This window comes from Muntiacus reevesi, chromosome 12 (genome assembly GCF_963930625.1).
Source record: "Muntiacus reevesi chromosome 12, mMunRee1.1, whole genome shotgun sequence".
In the NCBI taxonomy this organism is placed as follows: Eukaryota; Metazoa; Chordata; class Mammalia; order Artiodactyla; family Cervidae; genus Muntiacus; species Muntiacus reevesi.
This window is the reverse complement of record NC_089260.1, coordinates 9,223,139-9,237,987: the sequence shown is the minus strand read 5'-3', so window position 1 is coordinate 9,237,987 and position 14,849 is coordinate 9,223,139.

The window sequence follows — 14,849 nt, the reverse complement described above, 5'->3', positions numbered from 1 at the left end:
TTGATCTCCTTGCAGTTCAAATGACTCTCAAGAGTCTTCTCCAGCACCACAATTCAAAAGCATCACTTCTTCAGCACTCAGCCTTCTTTATTCTTTATGGACCAACACATCTGTTTACGACTACTAAAGAAACCATAACTTTTACTATATGGACATTTGTCTGCCAAGTGGGTCTCTTTTTTTAATAGACGTCTAGGATTGTCATCACTTTCCTTCCGAGGAGCCAACAGCTTTTAATTTCGTGGTCACAGTCACCATCCACAGTGATTTTGGAGCCCAAGAAAACAGCGTCTGTCACTGTTTCCACTTCTTCCCCTTCTATTTTTACTATGAAGTGATGGGACTGGGTGCCATGAACTCAGTTTTTCTAATGTTGAGATTCAAGAGTGCTCTTTCATGCTCCTCGTTCACCCTTTTCAAGAGGCTCTTTAGTTTCTCTAGAGTCATATCATCTGCTTATCTAAGGTTGCTGATATTTCTCCTGGCATTCTTGATTCCAGTTTGTGATTCATTCAGTCTGACATTTCCCATGACGTACTCTGCACAGGAGTTAAATAAGCAGGGTGACAATATACATCCGGGTCATTGTTGTTCAGCCGCTCAGTCGTGTCTGACTCTTGGTGACCCCTTGGACTGCAGCACACTAGGCTTCCCCGTCTTTCACCATCTCCTGGGGCATTGGACTTTCCTTTCACCACCAGACACATTCACCACAGAGCGCTGTTCCTGCTTTGGCCCAGCCACCCCATTCTTTCTGATACTATTAGCAATTTCCTTCTGCTCTTTCCTAGTAATATATTGCACACTTTCTGACCTGGGGAGTTCGTCTTCTGGTGTCGTATCTTTCTGCCTTTTCATACTATCCAAAGGGCTCTCCAGGCAAAAATACTGGACTGGATTGCCATTTCCTCCTCCAAAAATGGTGGAATATAGTGCTCTTTGTTTTCAATAGTTTTTATCTTATGTAGCAGCTCTACACACTTCTATTTTTTGCCTTCGTTTGTTTCTGTATTGGCTGTGCTGGATTTTCGTTTCTGCGTGGTCTCTCCTCTGGTTGTGGCGAGCAGGAGCCACTCTGTAATTGTGGTGCACAGGCTTCTCCTTGCGGTGGTCCTTCTGGTCGCTGAGCACAGGCTCTGGAGGTCACTGCCTTCAACAGTTGCACCACAAGGGCCCACTGGTTGCGCTTCCTGGACTCTAGAACATAGGCTCAATAGCTGTGCACAGACTTAGCTGCTCTGTGGCACGTGGAATGTTCCCGAGATGGAATCCGTGTCTTCAGCATTGGCAGGTGGATTCTTTATCACTGAGCCTGCAGGGGAGCCTCTATACGACTCTTTTGATTTGAACAGGAACTCAGCTTACTTACCTTTGGCACTCAGATTTCTGTGAGGTTGACTAGGTCCCCTAGAAGTCCAACTCACCCGCATTGAAACCTACAAAAACATAGTAATATTGACAGATATCATTTATGAGTATAGCTTTGACCTCCAAGAACTAACAGTCAAGTCAGTTAATAGGAAACAAACATAATTAGCATTTAAATGTTAATCTTTTTTTTTCTTATTTATTTATTTATTTTCCAGTGGGTTTTGTCATACATTGATGTGAATCAGCCATAGAGTTACACGTACTCCCCATCCTGATCCCCCCTCCCACCTCCCTCTCCACCCGACTCCCTGGGTCTTCCCAGTGCACCAGGCCCGAGCACTTGACTCATGCATCCCACCTGGGCTGGTGATCTGTTTCACCATAAATGTTAATCTTTTAAACATCATTTTATACACTAAGGACATTTTTTAAAGTTAAGATATAAGAATAGAACTGAATAAATTGCCAAACCTCAATTGATCTTTAATTTTTTGTACTATAAAAACCAGAAATTATAATGACACCTAGCTTTTTATTTCATATGAAATTAATATATTAATAAAACATTACATAGATTTTTTTTTCTTCTCTTGAAAAACTTTAAGACTAAGCTTTTACTACTAAATCATTAACTTTTAAATGATAATGATATAAATGAATGTTATTTTGGAATAGTGAAAAATAATTGGCCCAGAAAATGAAACGAATTTTAAACCGTCCCATTAAAGAATATAACTTTATTATCAAAATAAATGTTTTCTTAAATCAAAATATTGTTTGTGAAGCATTCTTATAAATAAATTATAATTTTTTTCTTCAGTCGAGGAATCATTTGTTCAACACACTAGAATAAGGGCATGATAAACATCTCAATAATACTTTTAGCAAATGTGTTCACTTTCTAGATGCTATTTATGTTACCAAATCCTTCATGGCCCACCTAAAATCAGGTCCTTTGTGGTCATAAATCATTTCTAGCTTGAGTGCGGCTATTTTTCGCTCCTACATGTAGCCTACTCTACTCTAGTGGGAAACTTCTCATAATGTTTCCAGTGTGTGTTTTTATTCTGTGTTATGTGCATATGTAATATGGGGCATGAAGTACAGTTAGGGAAAATGAAGTGAAGACATTCTCTTGTATCAACAACCTTTTCTTAAAGTACTGGCAATTAGTACCAAAGATTACATCAGCTTCATAAAATTCAGACAGCTAAAGAAAAGCACAATATACAATGAGCCACATTACTGAAGGAGCCAGTCGTAAGTTACAGCAGTTAATTCTTTATGATTTAAAATTTGAGTGTTCCTTAGTGGAACATTCCTGCCTTTCTTGGTCTCCTTATTTTATTTAGAAGTCCAAATTTGGTTGCTTCACTGCCAATCTAAGACAGAAAGTAGGAAAAGAAAGTAAAGGAAGTAAAATTTGTATCAGTAAAAGTATCTATTAGCAATTCTCATCTAAAACTGGGTAGAAAGAGATATTGAAATACTTTGCTAAACTGGGATTGAGGTTTTATCTCATTGCCCAGGATGATGCAATTTTTACTCTCAAATAATAGAAATCAGACTTTCTTAGTTTGTTGTTATCTGATGGGATTATAGAAGGAAAAGCTTTGTATTAATCACAAAATAAATGTATGCTTGTCTCAAAGAGGTCATCAGGTGAAGATGAGGGACCAAGTTTGCAGGTCCAGACAGGACCCAGAGACTCCTCTGTGTCAACTACTTTACGCTAACTCCAATTAAGACTTCAGGCATAAGCTTCCTTGGTGGCTCAGACAGCAAAGAATCTGCCAGCAGTTCAGGAGACCTGGGTTTGATCCCTGGGTTGGGAAGATCTCTGGGCTACCCACTCTCATTGTGACACTTCAGTCACGCAGACACAGAACAAGCACCCAAACACTTGTGTTTTAGAGTTCCATGAGGTGTCCAATGCCGCCCCTCATTCTCCTTCATCCTCCTTGCTTCATTTTTCTCCGTGATATTTAATCCCATCTGCTTTACTTAGCTTTTCCTTTGTTTATAGTTCATCTCCCCCTCTAAAATGTAATCTTCAAGAGGGTATGATGTCTGTCTTCATACTCACTGCTGTATCTCCTGCTCCACTTCAGGGCCCAGCATATAGTAGGGGCTAAATAAATATTTGTCAAGTGTAAATGAGTGCCCCCTGCTGTCCACCTCTTTGCCTATGAGGCCAGAAAATTACAGCTGCTTCACTGATGTCACAGGTGTCATCCAAGTGCCTTCCCCACCATTACAGTTTGCAGAAGTTTAGCTGACAGGAAACAGTGGGTGGGGAGCTCACCCCCTTCCTACTTCCTCAAATCTCAGTAAAAATGGCTTGGGAAAATGAAGTCAAGCTAAAGTTTCTAAAATAAAGTAGAAAACATAAATGTCTACTTGTTTTTGAAAGTGTTGGTCACTCAGTCGTGTCCAGCTCTTTGCAACCCCATGGACGGTAGCCCACCAGGCTCCTCCATCCATGGAATTCTCCAGGCAAGAGTACTAGAGTGGGTAAGCCAGGGATCTCCCCGACCCAGGAACCAAAGCCAAGGCTCCTGAATTGCTGGCAGTTTCTTTACTGTCTGAGCCACCAGGGAAGCTTATTCTTGACCACGTCTTAATTGGTGTTAGCTTAAAGTAGTTGACGCAGAGGAATCAAAGAACTTTGATAAAGGCCCGGCGATCCAAACACAGCACCGAAGGCTCAAGATGGTGCCTTGGCTCCCCACTGCCATCGCTTCCAATCCAAACAGAGGTGCCGTCTCATGACGCTTTCCACGCTGGAGGCCTAGCTACCTTTAACGGCTAAGGCCACAGCTGCCCTTGAAGGACATGAAGGTTGTCGAAGGCACCTTGCCTACCCATCACATGGGTACCATCTTTATTCTCATAATGCTGCTGAGTTGAATGTTTCTGTCAATTTCAGCTGAGAAAACTGATCTTTCAAGAGGGTGGTTGAAGCTTGAAATTTAACAGTTTCCAGTGAAATGGCTTCTCCTCTCATATCCTACTCTGGAGTCTCAACTGCTTACAGCTCCTAAATGCTAAGTTCTGTTATTCTTTCCATTTTTCAGAGGGATATCAAGCCCCACGGAGCTCAAATTGTTTACTCAGAACAATAGAGGGGATGGGAAAGAGATGAGACTCCAAATTCACACCCTTAACCACTTCACTGCATTGCTTCCCACTGTCTCCTCATGCAGGAGCTGACAAAAAGAGTACAACATACACTTGTTCAGCATATTAAAATTACAAAAGCTTCTCACACATTATCCCATTCAATTTGAACAGAGATTAAAATATGTATATAATGGTTATGCAAGAAACCCCAGACTTAATGTCTCAGAGAATAAACAGAAGAGGTAGGTACAGTGACGGTGACAATTTCCCTCTTTCCATATGAACTGGCAGCAGCTGGAAACCACTGTGGATCAACTGGGAGACCTCGCCAATACCTCTTTATTTTCTCTCAGCTTTTTGGCAGTTTTACATTTGTAGTTGATCCATTGTCTCCTGAGTTCTGGATAAAATGCGATTTAATTAGGAAATTTCTGTACACACTCACTCTCTCTCTCTACATTGAATTATACTAGGTTAGATCCGGGAAATATCAAGTGCCAATGAAAAAGCACTTTGTCTTAAGATTGTGTGTGTGTGTGTGACTTTTTAGCTGGTGTTTTTCATAAGTGTCAAAATACTGAATCTATGTATATGTATGGATGATTCTTTTTGCTGTTTGCCTGAAACTGCCACAATACCTGTGGCAGTGTTAAACAGCTGTGCCTCAATGCAAAATAAAAAATTAAAAAATATAGAAGTGCCCAAATAATCTCTTCCTGTAGCATAGAAGTATCTGATTTGTCACAGACTGGGTAATAAGATTGGTGGAGCTAGGGTTTATGCTCATAATGACAGCCCTGGAATTCACCTTTCAGAGAGGCAGCAGTGGAAAGAGTTCATGCAACCCTAAGTATTAAATCAAGGCTAGAGGAAGTCTCTTGCTATGAAGAGGGGTTCAAAATGCACACACACACACACACACACACACACACACACACACAAATCCCTTGGTAGCTGAAGGCCATCTACCAAAACCCAGAGCCTGGAGCTGGGGCAGCGCTTGGTCCTTCTCCCCTGTGCGTGCACCTCTGCACACAGTTGTGTTATGTACACAATTAGTTTATTGTGTTATGTACAGTTGCGTTATGATCAACAGATGCCACTTAGCAAATGATTTTGGGGTCTCTTTGGTGTAAGCCTGAGCGAGAAGACAGTCGCTCTAGGGCAGACAGTGCTAAGCCTACAGAAGAGATCCTTGTGACAGGAACAAAAAGTGTCTAGTGGGGCCAGGCCCCCACGGGCACTGACTGGGGTCTAGTGAGGCTTCTGGAGTCAGTCTCACAGGCGCTGGATGTCTGACAGAGGGGGCCGCATGTTTGAAAATGAGAACACCCCCTTACTAGGTTGTCAGGGTGGTTCTCAAAGAGCAGAGAAAGAATTTCACCTCTAGGACGTCAGACCTTGGTTTACAACCACCTGTGAGGTGTCTGCTGTGGCACTTTTGGCATGGGGATTACCATCTGCTTCTTATATTTCACTCCCCTGCAAGGATACCCAAGCCTTGTAATTGTAATTCCCAGAGCAAATCACCCCCCTTTGCTCCTTGACCTTTCACCTGCTGATTTCCCTCTATGGAATGCCCTTTCCCACCCCATTCACACCCCTGAGTCAACTAACTCATGCTACAGGTATTCGCTTTGAGATCACTCCCTTGGTGAGGCCTCTGAGGACCGCAGCACACCCACGCCCAGGGAAGGAAGTCACTTGCATTCTGTCTTCTAGTGGTCTGTCTGGCGGGTCCACCACTGCGCTCCAACTGCGGGACCACTGCTGCCTCAGAGCCCAGCGTGCAGCCCTCCTACCCTGCTGCTGGAAGTGTGAATTGGCACAACCACTGTGGAGAGCAGTGCAGAAATTCCTTAAAAACCTAAAAAGAGAGCTACCTCATGATCCAAAAATCCCACTCCTGAGCGTTTATCCAGAGAAAACAAATTCAAAGAAATACATACACCCCCAATGTCCATTTACAATTGTCAAGACATAGAAGCAGCCTATCTGTCCATTGACAGGTGAATGGACAAAGAAGATGAGACATATACACATATATATATGTTTTATATATATATATATATAGTCACTTATATGTGAAATCTAAAAACATAATACAAAAAGCTGATTTGCAAACAGAAAAAGACTCTCACAGACATAGAAAACAAACGTGATTCCCCAAGAAGATAGGGGCTAGGAGAGGGAGAGATAAATTAGGAGTTTGAAATTAACATATACTCACTACTCTAAATAAAACAGGTAAATATCAGTTACCTACTACAACAATACACTACAGGGAACGACACTCAATATCTTGTAGTTACCTATAATGGAAAAGAATTTGAAAAAGAATATTTCTATATTTATGTAAGTATGTAGATATGTATCTGAACCATTTTGTTGCACACTTGAAACTAATACAACATTGTAAATTAACTATTCTACAATTTAAAAAAAAAAATGATGCCTGGCACACAGTGGTAATTCAACAAATACTTAAAGGACAAATGAATAAATAAGGAGAAATCTTTCATAACATGCATCATTACTTTAAATAAAAAATCAGTTGATAAACTCCATGTTGGTGAAGCAGACATACATATATATATATACACACACACACACACACACACATATATATATATATCTTTTGAAGTCTAAACTTAGAGCAGTAAGGCTGAAATCTCCCTTGTGTTAGAAATTCAGCAATGACACCAGGAACAATCAGTCTGAGGTGAGCTACAATAAGAAGCTAAACTGGGAAGTACAAGTTGGAGGGGAAAAAAAACAGGTTTAGGACAAAGGAATGTATTCAAACATTTAAAAAACAAAACTTTAGGCTTATTATGAAGAACTTTATCAACAATAGGAAAGAACTGTAATAGGTACTCTATAATAACATACATATCTAAATACAATTATTCTTAAGTTGACAGTAATTGAAATAAATGAACATTTTTATCCCATTATCAAAAAATAATTTTGTGTTCTATACACTGCCAAGTGGAAATGATCACTTTCGGTTCAGTTCAGTTCAGTCGTTCAGTCGTGTCCAACTCTTTGCAAACCCGTAGACTGCAGCATGCCAGGCTTCCCTGTCCATCACCAAACTCCTGGAGTTTACTCAAACTCATGTCCATTGAGTCAGTGACGGCATCCAACCATTTCATCCTCTGTCATCCCCTTCTCCTCCCACCGTCAATCTTTCCCAGCATCAGTGTATTTTCAAATGATTCAGTTCTTCACATCAGGTGGCCAAGGTATTGGAGTTTCAGCATCAGTCTTTCCAATGAATATTCAGGACTGATTTCCTTTGGGATTGACTGGTATGATCTCCTTGCAGTCCAAAGGACTCTCAAAAGTCTTCTCCAATACCACAGTTCAAAAGCATCAATTCTTCAGTGCTCAGCTTTCTTTATGGTCCAACTCTCACATCCATACATGACTACTAGAAAGACCATAGCTTTGACAAAATGGACCTTTGTTAGCAAAGTAATGTCTCTACATTTTAATATGCTGTCTAGGTTGTTCATAGCTCTTCTTCCAAGGAGCAAGTGTCTGTTAATTTCATGGCTGCAGTCACCATCTGCAGTGATTTTGGAACCCCCAAAAATTAAGTCTGTCCCTATTTCCATTGTTTCCCCATCTATTTGCCATGAAGCAATGGGACCAGATGCCATGATCTTAGTTTTCTGAATGTTGAGTTTTAAGTCAACTTTTTCACTCTCCTCTTTCACTTTCATCAAGAGGCTCTTTAGTTCGTCTTTGCTTTCTGCCATAAGGGTGGTGTCATCTACATATCTGAGGATATTGATATTTCTCCTGGCAATCTTGATTCCAGCTTATGCTTCATCCAGCCCAATGTTTCTCATGGTATACTCTGCATATAAGTTAAATAATCAGGGTGACAATATACAGCCTTGACTTACTCCTTTCCCAATTTGGAAACAGTCTGTTGTTCCACATCCTGTTCTAACTGTTGTTTGACCTGTATACAGATTTCCCAGAAGGCAGGTCAGATGGTCTGGTATTCCCATCTCTTGAAGAATTTTCCACAGTTTGTTGTGATCTACATAGTCAAAGGCTTTGGCATAGTCAATAAAACAGAAATAGATGTTTTTCTGGCACTCTCTTGCTTTTTCGATGATCCAGCAGATGTTGGCCATTTGATCTCTGGTTCCTCTGCCTTTTCTAAATCCAGCTTGAACATCTGGAAGTTCACAGTTCATGTACTGTTGAAGCCTGGCTTGGAGAATTTTTTTTTTTTTTTTTTTTTTGGCCTGGAGAATTTTGAGCATTACTTTACTAGCGTGTGAGATGAGTGCAATTGTGCAGTAGTTTGAGCATTCTTTGGCATTGCCTTTCTTGGGATTGGAGTGAAAACTGACGTTTTCCAGTCCTGTGGCCACTGCTGAGTTTTCCAAATTTGCTGGCATAGTGAGTGCAGCACTTTCATAGCATTGTCTTTTAGGATTTGAAATAGCTCAGCTGGAATTCCGTCACCTCCACTAGCTTTGTTCATAATGATGCTTCCTAAGGTCCTCTTGACTTCACATTCCAGGATATCTGGCTCTAGGTGAATGATCACATCATCGTGATTATCTGGGTCATGAAGATCTTTTTTGTATGGTTCTATGTATTCTTCTTAATATCTTCTCCTTATGTTAGGTCCATACCATTTCTGTCCTTTATTGTGCCCATCTTTGCATGAATGTTCATTTTTATCTCATTATCAAAAAATAATTTTGTGTTCTCTATATTTCTCTCTAGTGCCAAGTGGAAATGATCACTTTACATTTTAATAAATAACAATTACCCAAGCCAAGTACATTCAACTGATAATATCTTTTTTTGTGAGCCAGTTTCTATGCCACACTCTATTTAGATATCTCATTCAGTCCCACTGACAGCTCTGTGAAATGGGTTTAACTATCACTTAGAAGATAAATAATCCCCTTAAACATTCAGTTGGTAAGTATTAAGACTCTGATTCAAGTTTAAGTGTTTCTGGTTCAAAGTCCATGTTCTTAATCTTCTTTGGTAACCAGTTAGAACTCCAAAAAGATCACATCACAAGAAACAAAAGAACATCTAGTTCCCTGGAAATCAGATATTAGACATTCTTAATGTTATTAAATTTAACTGATGAATTAAGAAGTGAGATTGAATATATGTTCCTAATTTGATCACTGCCCAAGCTGGCATATGTGTCACTAAAATATTTAGGCAAAGCAGGTAAGCATGTCCTACTAAGTGATATAAATATTTGTGTGAACCAGCCCTTATATGTTCAGAACATAAACATTGAATGTTCAAGGGCAATATTGTCTGACTCTTGAGTTCTAAGCCAAGAAAATCAATGGCAAAAGTTACCTTCTGGCCAAATAAGAGATGATTCATTTTGTTTTGACTGCTGCTTTGACTGAGAATCCCAATTCATGAAAGTAAATTAATGCAAATCATAGTCATGCACATTAAGAACTCAAGAGATAACCTTAGGGGAAATCAAATTCTAATAATAGCTAAGAATTTTTTGTTAAGGTCTCAGAAAATGTCATGCTTAGTTCCCAGTTCAATTTAATATTCTTTTTTAAAAATATGCTTGTATTGACTATTCTCTGATTAGTTTCTAGAAATATTTAAAATCTGAGGAACCGCATATAAATTAATTAATTGATTAATCTGAGGCATAATCATCTACTCAAGATGATTACTTGATTTTCCTTAGGTTTGTTGAGCTTGCTATATATTACTAGCTTCCTAAAAGTAACACTGACCGAAAGAAAAATTAGGAACATATATTCAATCTCACTTCTTAATTCATCATTTAAATTTAATAACATTAAGAATGTCTAATATCTGATTTCCAGGGAACTAGATGTTCTTTTGTTTCTTGTGATGTGATCTTTTTGGAGTTCTAATTGGTTACCAAAGAAGATCCATGATTAGCTTCATATCTTGTGATCTCGCCAGTCTTCTACTTCTTTCTGCTCTCTCCAAAGAACTCTAAGATGAGTTAATTTCATGGAACGTTATTGAATGCAATCAGAAAGAAGGATCCTTATGGGGAAAGGATTAATAATAATACCTCTTCCTATTTATATGTCAAGCTGTCAAAGTCAAAAATCATCCTCATCAAAGAATACAAATTGACTACTTAAGTAGCATGCACTCTCATGTAACTCAGAAGCTTATAAACCAAGTCTCTCCAGAGATTGTATTCTAAAACCAATAATATACAGTCTTTTAAAACTTTATAAATCCAACAGCTACTTTTATAAAAGCCTCCTAAAATATAGGTATAAGCGGTAGGCAGATAGTGAATAGAGTGAATTAATTCACTCTTACATAGGACAAATTTAAGTATGTTTTTAAAGTTGGGGCATAAAATATGAGCCAATAACATTTATATAGTTTTGTACAGTTCCACAGTGCTATCAAGAGTATAATCTTAGTCTTGGAAGATTGCTATAGGCATTTCTATCCCAACAGTTAATATTTCTCTTCAACCCAAGGGCAACGTTCAGAAGTGTCTTAGGAAAGATCTCTGTCTGTTCAGGGGTTCACAGGATTCTACAGGGCAGGACAATGGGTAAAACATTTCTCAGGTGTTGATGACACCCTTAGTTAAAATCAACCTGTAGAATGTGCCTGTTGATGGAAACATTATTTCTTAGTTCCTGAGACTCCAGCAGGTGTTATCCTCCTTCAGTACACCAAGAAATCTAATCTCAGGGGTCCCTGTTGCTAAGAGTAAATATGGCTTATTCATTTTCTATAGTCTTCAGCAAGTTTCCATCCTGTATTGGTGATACACAATGTGTTGTGACACCTACTGTTTAGCAAAAGATAATTTATTGACCCATGATCCTCAACGCTCTGATCATGTGCTCAGCCTACACTGCCCTGTTAAGTCACAACCTTCAACAAATCCACATACGTCACTCTTTCTATAGTTAGAATACAAAACACCAATATGAGACATACATCTCACACATATCATAAAACTACTTTATTGGCTCAGAGATGTAATTCCCCCAATACTGTCAAACACAATCCCAAGTAGACAGAATAGTCTCACCCATTCAAAACCTAACAAGAACTCTACAAGAAAATGCGAAACTCTATAGCCATGCACAGACGTGTGCTTTACCTAATTCTCTTAATCAGTAGCAAGAGAGCAGGAGCCTCATCTACCTGGCTTGCACATTGCTCTTCGCACATTTCTTAGCGCCTTGCAGACTCTGTTTAGTAGGTTTTCAAGAACTTCTACTGCCACCACTACCACCATGACAATGTACCTTGAAGAATAATAGTGGAGTTGCTGAGGTCACCGAGTCCAAGGAAGCACAACATAAGTGATCACAAAATTCTCCTAACTGTGGATGAATGCAGTAATTATTTTTTTTGCATGCCAGTTTGGATATTCATAAGTGAGAGAGTCCTAAAACAATGCTTGAATCTGTAGGTCCTCCACCTGACCTGCCTACCACCACTCTCAGAGAGAGTCTAGCAAACTCTTCTCCTTGAGTTCTTGTGGTATATCACACTGTTTGACCAGCTGCCCACTCTAAGTCAAAAATCCCCTGCAAGAAAGCTTGCCAGGATACCACTAATTGTCAAAAAATTAATATTTTATCTGTATCTTTTCAACATCTTACTAATAGAGGGATGGTAGAAGTTTCTAAGAATAAAGCACTTATATATCTTGGCTTTTGTAAAGTTGACCTGGTCAGATTTTGAAACTGTTACACTTTCATCACATGCTGCTATAATTGAGTGCCAACCTGTGCATCCAATATTTCTAGTCCAGCCAGGAATATATTAGATAAATGGATGAATGAATGAATGAATGATGGAATCAGAGGGTCAATACGGTCAGAAACTAGAAATGATCCTTTCCTACTGCTCTTTCTGCCTGTGTCAATCATCACTTCATATTTTCTGCCTTGTAACTTCTTTATAATATCCCTGAAACCACCCTATAGAAGAACCCAAATTATCTCCCCAAGCTTTTAAATACCAAGCTTTGGTTACACCATATCCCATTTATCTTCTCAAGAAATGGAAGAATCCCCCAGGGCCATATATTCACATATGCATGATAGAGGGGCAAACCTTCCAGGAGATCAATCCATATATCTGACTGCTTTGTAAGGGATTTACTAAGTGCAAAACAAATCATTCTTGGCGCCTGACTTTTGAAACATTTCTCTTTGTGTTTAGAGAGTGCAGTCACCCGGTCACTTGCATTCTGAGACATGAAGTTTTGCAGATGGTCTAGTGTGTACTCACTAAGAGGGTCTTACCCATTAACTCCTCAGCTCTAAACACATGCTGTTTCTGAGTCTGTTCTGGGCAATAATCTCATGGCCTAGCAACAGCCTAGTAGAATTAGTATTAGGTGCTTGACTTAGCACTAAAAGATTTAGAAATATATTAACAGAAGTTCTACTAAAATGGCCCATCTGCAGAGCCTGAATGTACAGGCTTTAAGGGGGGAATAAACTCACAGTAAAAAAGCAGTGTTTGCAAAAGTGAAAGAAAGTTTCAGGAAATAACTTCTGCCTAGTATACGCTCTTGAGCTTTGTATCCCTATATTGTTTGTTTGGGGTTTTTTGATAATTATGTGGCAACTTGTTTTTAATTGCAGTATAGTTAACGTTGATTTACAAGTTTGTGTTAATTCCTGCCGCACAGTACAGTGATTCAGCTCTACATGTGTATACATTCTTTTTTATGTTCTTTTCCATTGTGATTTATCTCAAGACAGTCAATATAATTCCCTGTGCTATCCAGTAGGATCTTCTGGTTTACCGTTTCTATGCTGTTTTAAGTTCCCTGAGAACAGCCTCTGAGTTAAAAATTAGAGGCCAGTATTTTCTTAGGGAGTACTCTCAGACAGATCAAAGAGTATGGAAAGCAGGATTCGGTAGAGGGAGAAACTGAATTTAAAAAGCAGTTGGAACCGAGATCTGAGCCAATCCCCTAAGGAAATCTGGAGATGGGAGAAGCCCTCAGATTTGTCCACTCTGCTGAAAGAGGGTCAGACATTTTCCCCTTGAATTGCCCACTCACTGAATGTGTGCTGCCCCAGGGAGAAGGTGTAACCTCAGGCCAAATGGCCACCTTTGGCAGAGGTCAGCTCCTGGGAAAGGACTCAACTGTGGGTAGACTCAGCTCATGAGGACACATCTTACTCTCATGTGTTGGCATATGCCAATATTCCTGAATATTCTAGAATGTTCTAGAAGGGAGAGACCTGTGTCCACTACATCTGCCATACTTCTGGTCATCAATAACCAGTTGAGAAGCATACCCACCACTTTTTAAGTATCACAATGGCTTTCTTCCAAAGTACAACAGGAAGAGAGCATTACTAGAAGAAAACTGGTATCCCTAAAGATACCACAGCCATTGCCTTGAAGTTTTCAAAAGTCTTTGCCTAAGCAAAGAATCCTAAACCAAATATATCAATCTATCACTGGAGAAATCATTGTTTAGATATTAATAAGGATCATCTCTAGTTTCTAAACATACCTTCAAACTGAGAAAATGATGTGTAAATGAACTGCAGAGGTTTATGTAAATAGTGTCAATAGCTCCTGGTGTTCCTTCAGAAAAGATTAGCCTATGGACTTTTATTTCACAAATAGAGAAGCAAAATTTCTTAGAGACTTTCCTCAACATGGAACAACATTTTATTTGGTAAGATTACTCATAGAACTTATAGGAAGACACAATTGAAACCCAAAACTCATAAAAGTTCGTAGAAATAAGGCACTTAGTTGGAACTTTGTTAGATCAAGCTGATTTTTAAATTTAGGCACTGAATGTACAATATTACATCTGCTGCTTACAGTGAAATACTTGGAAATGTCTATTAATGTTAAAGTCTTATATTATAAACAGTATTTTTCAGGGAGGTATAGTACATTTATCATACAAAGGACACTAGTTTATTTATCATACAAAGGACACTAGACCTCAAAATGGAAGGAGAGGATTCTTATCAAAAGCATCACTGCATCAGCTGTGTCCAAGCTATTATTCTAACCTGACTATATATTTTAAAAGAGATTTACTTCTCCCAAGAAGATTCTCTCAAGTCACAGCTACTTAAAAGTATCTTTTGAAGCTTTCAAAATCTGTAAATATTTCTTGAATAATCCTCTTGACTATTAGGAACATCTTGATGAAGTCACCATTGGCAATAGTTCCAAAGTCAAAGACCCATGTCTTTCATAGATGATTACCCAGTGAAGTTATAAGTAGGAATTAGAAAGTTGAACTCTAAACTCCAGCCTGCATCCAGTTTCTTTCTTTACTCATTAGTTTGTAATTCACCAAGAAGCTGTGAGACATC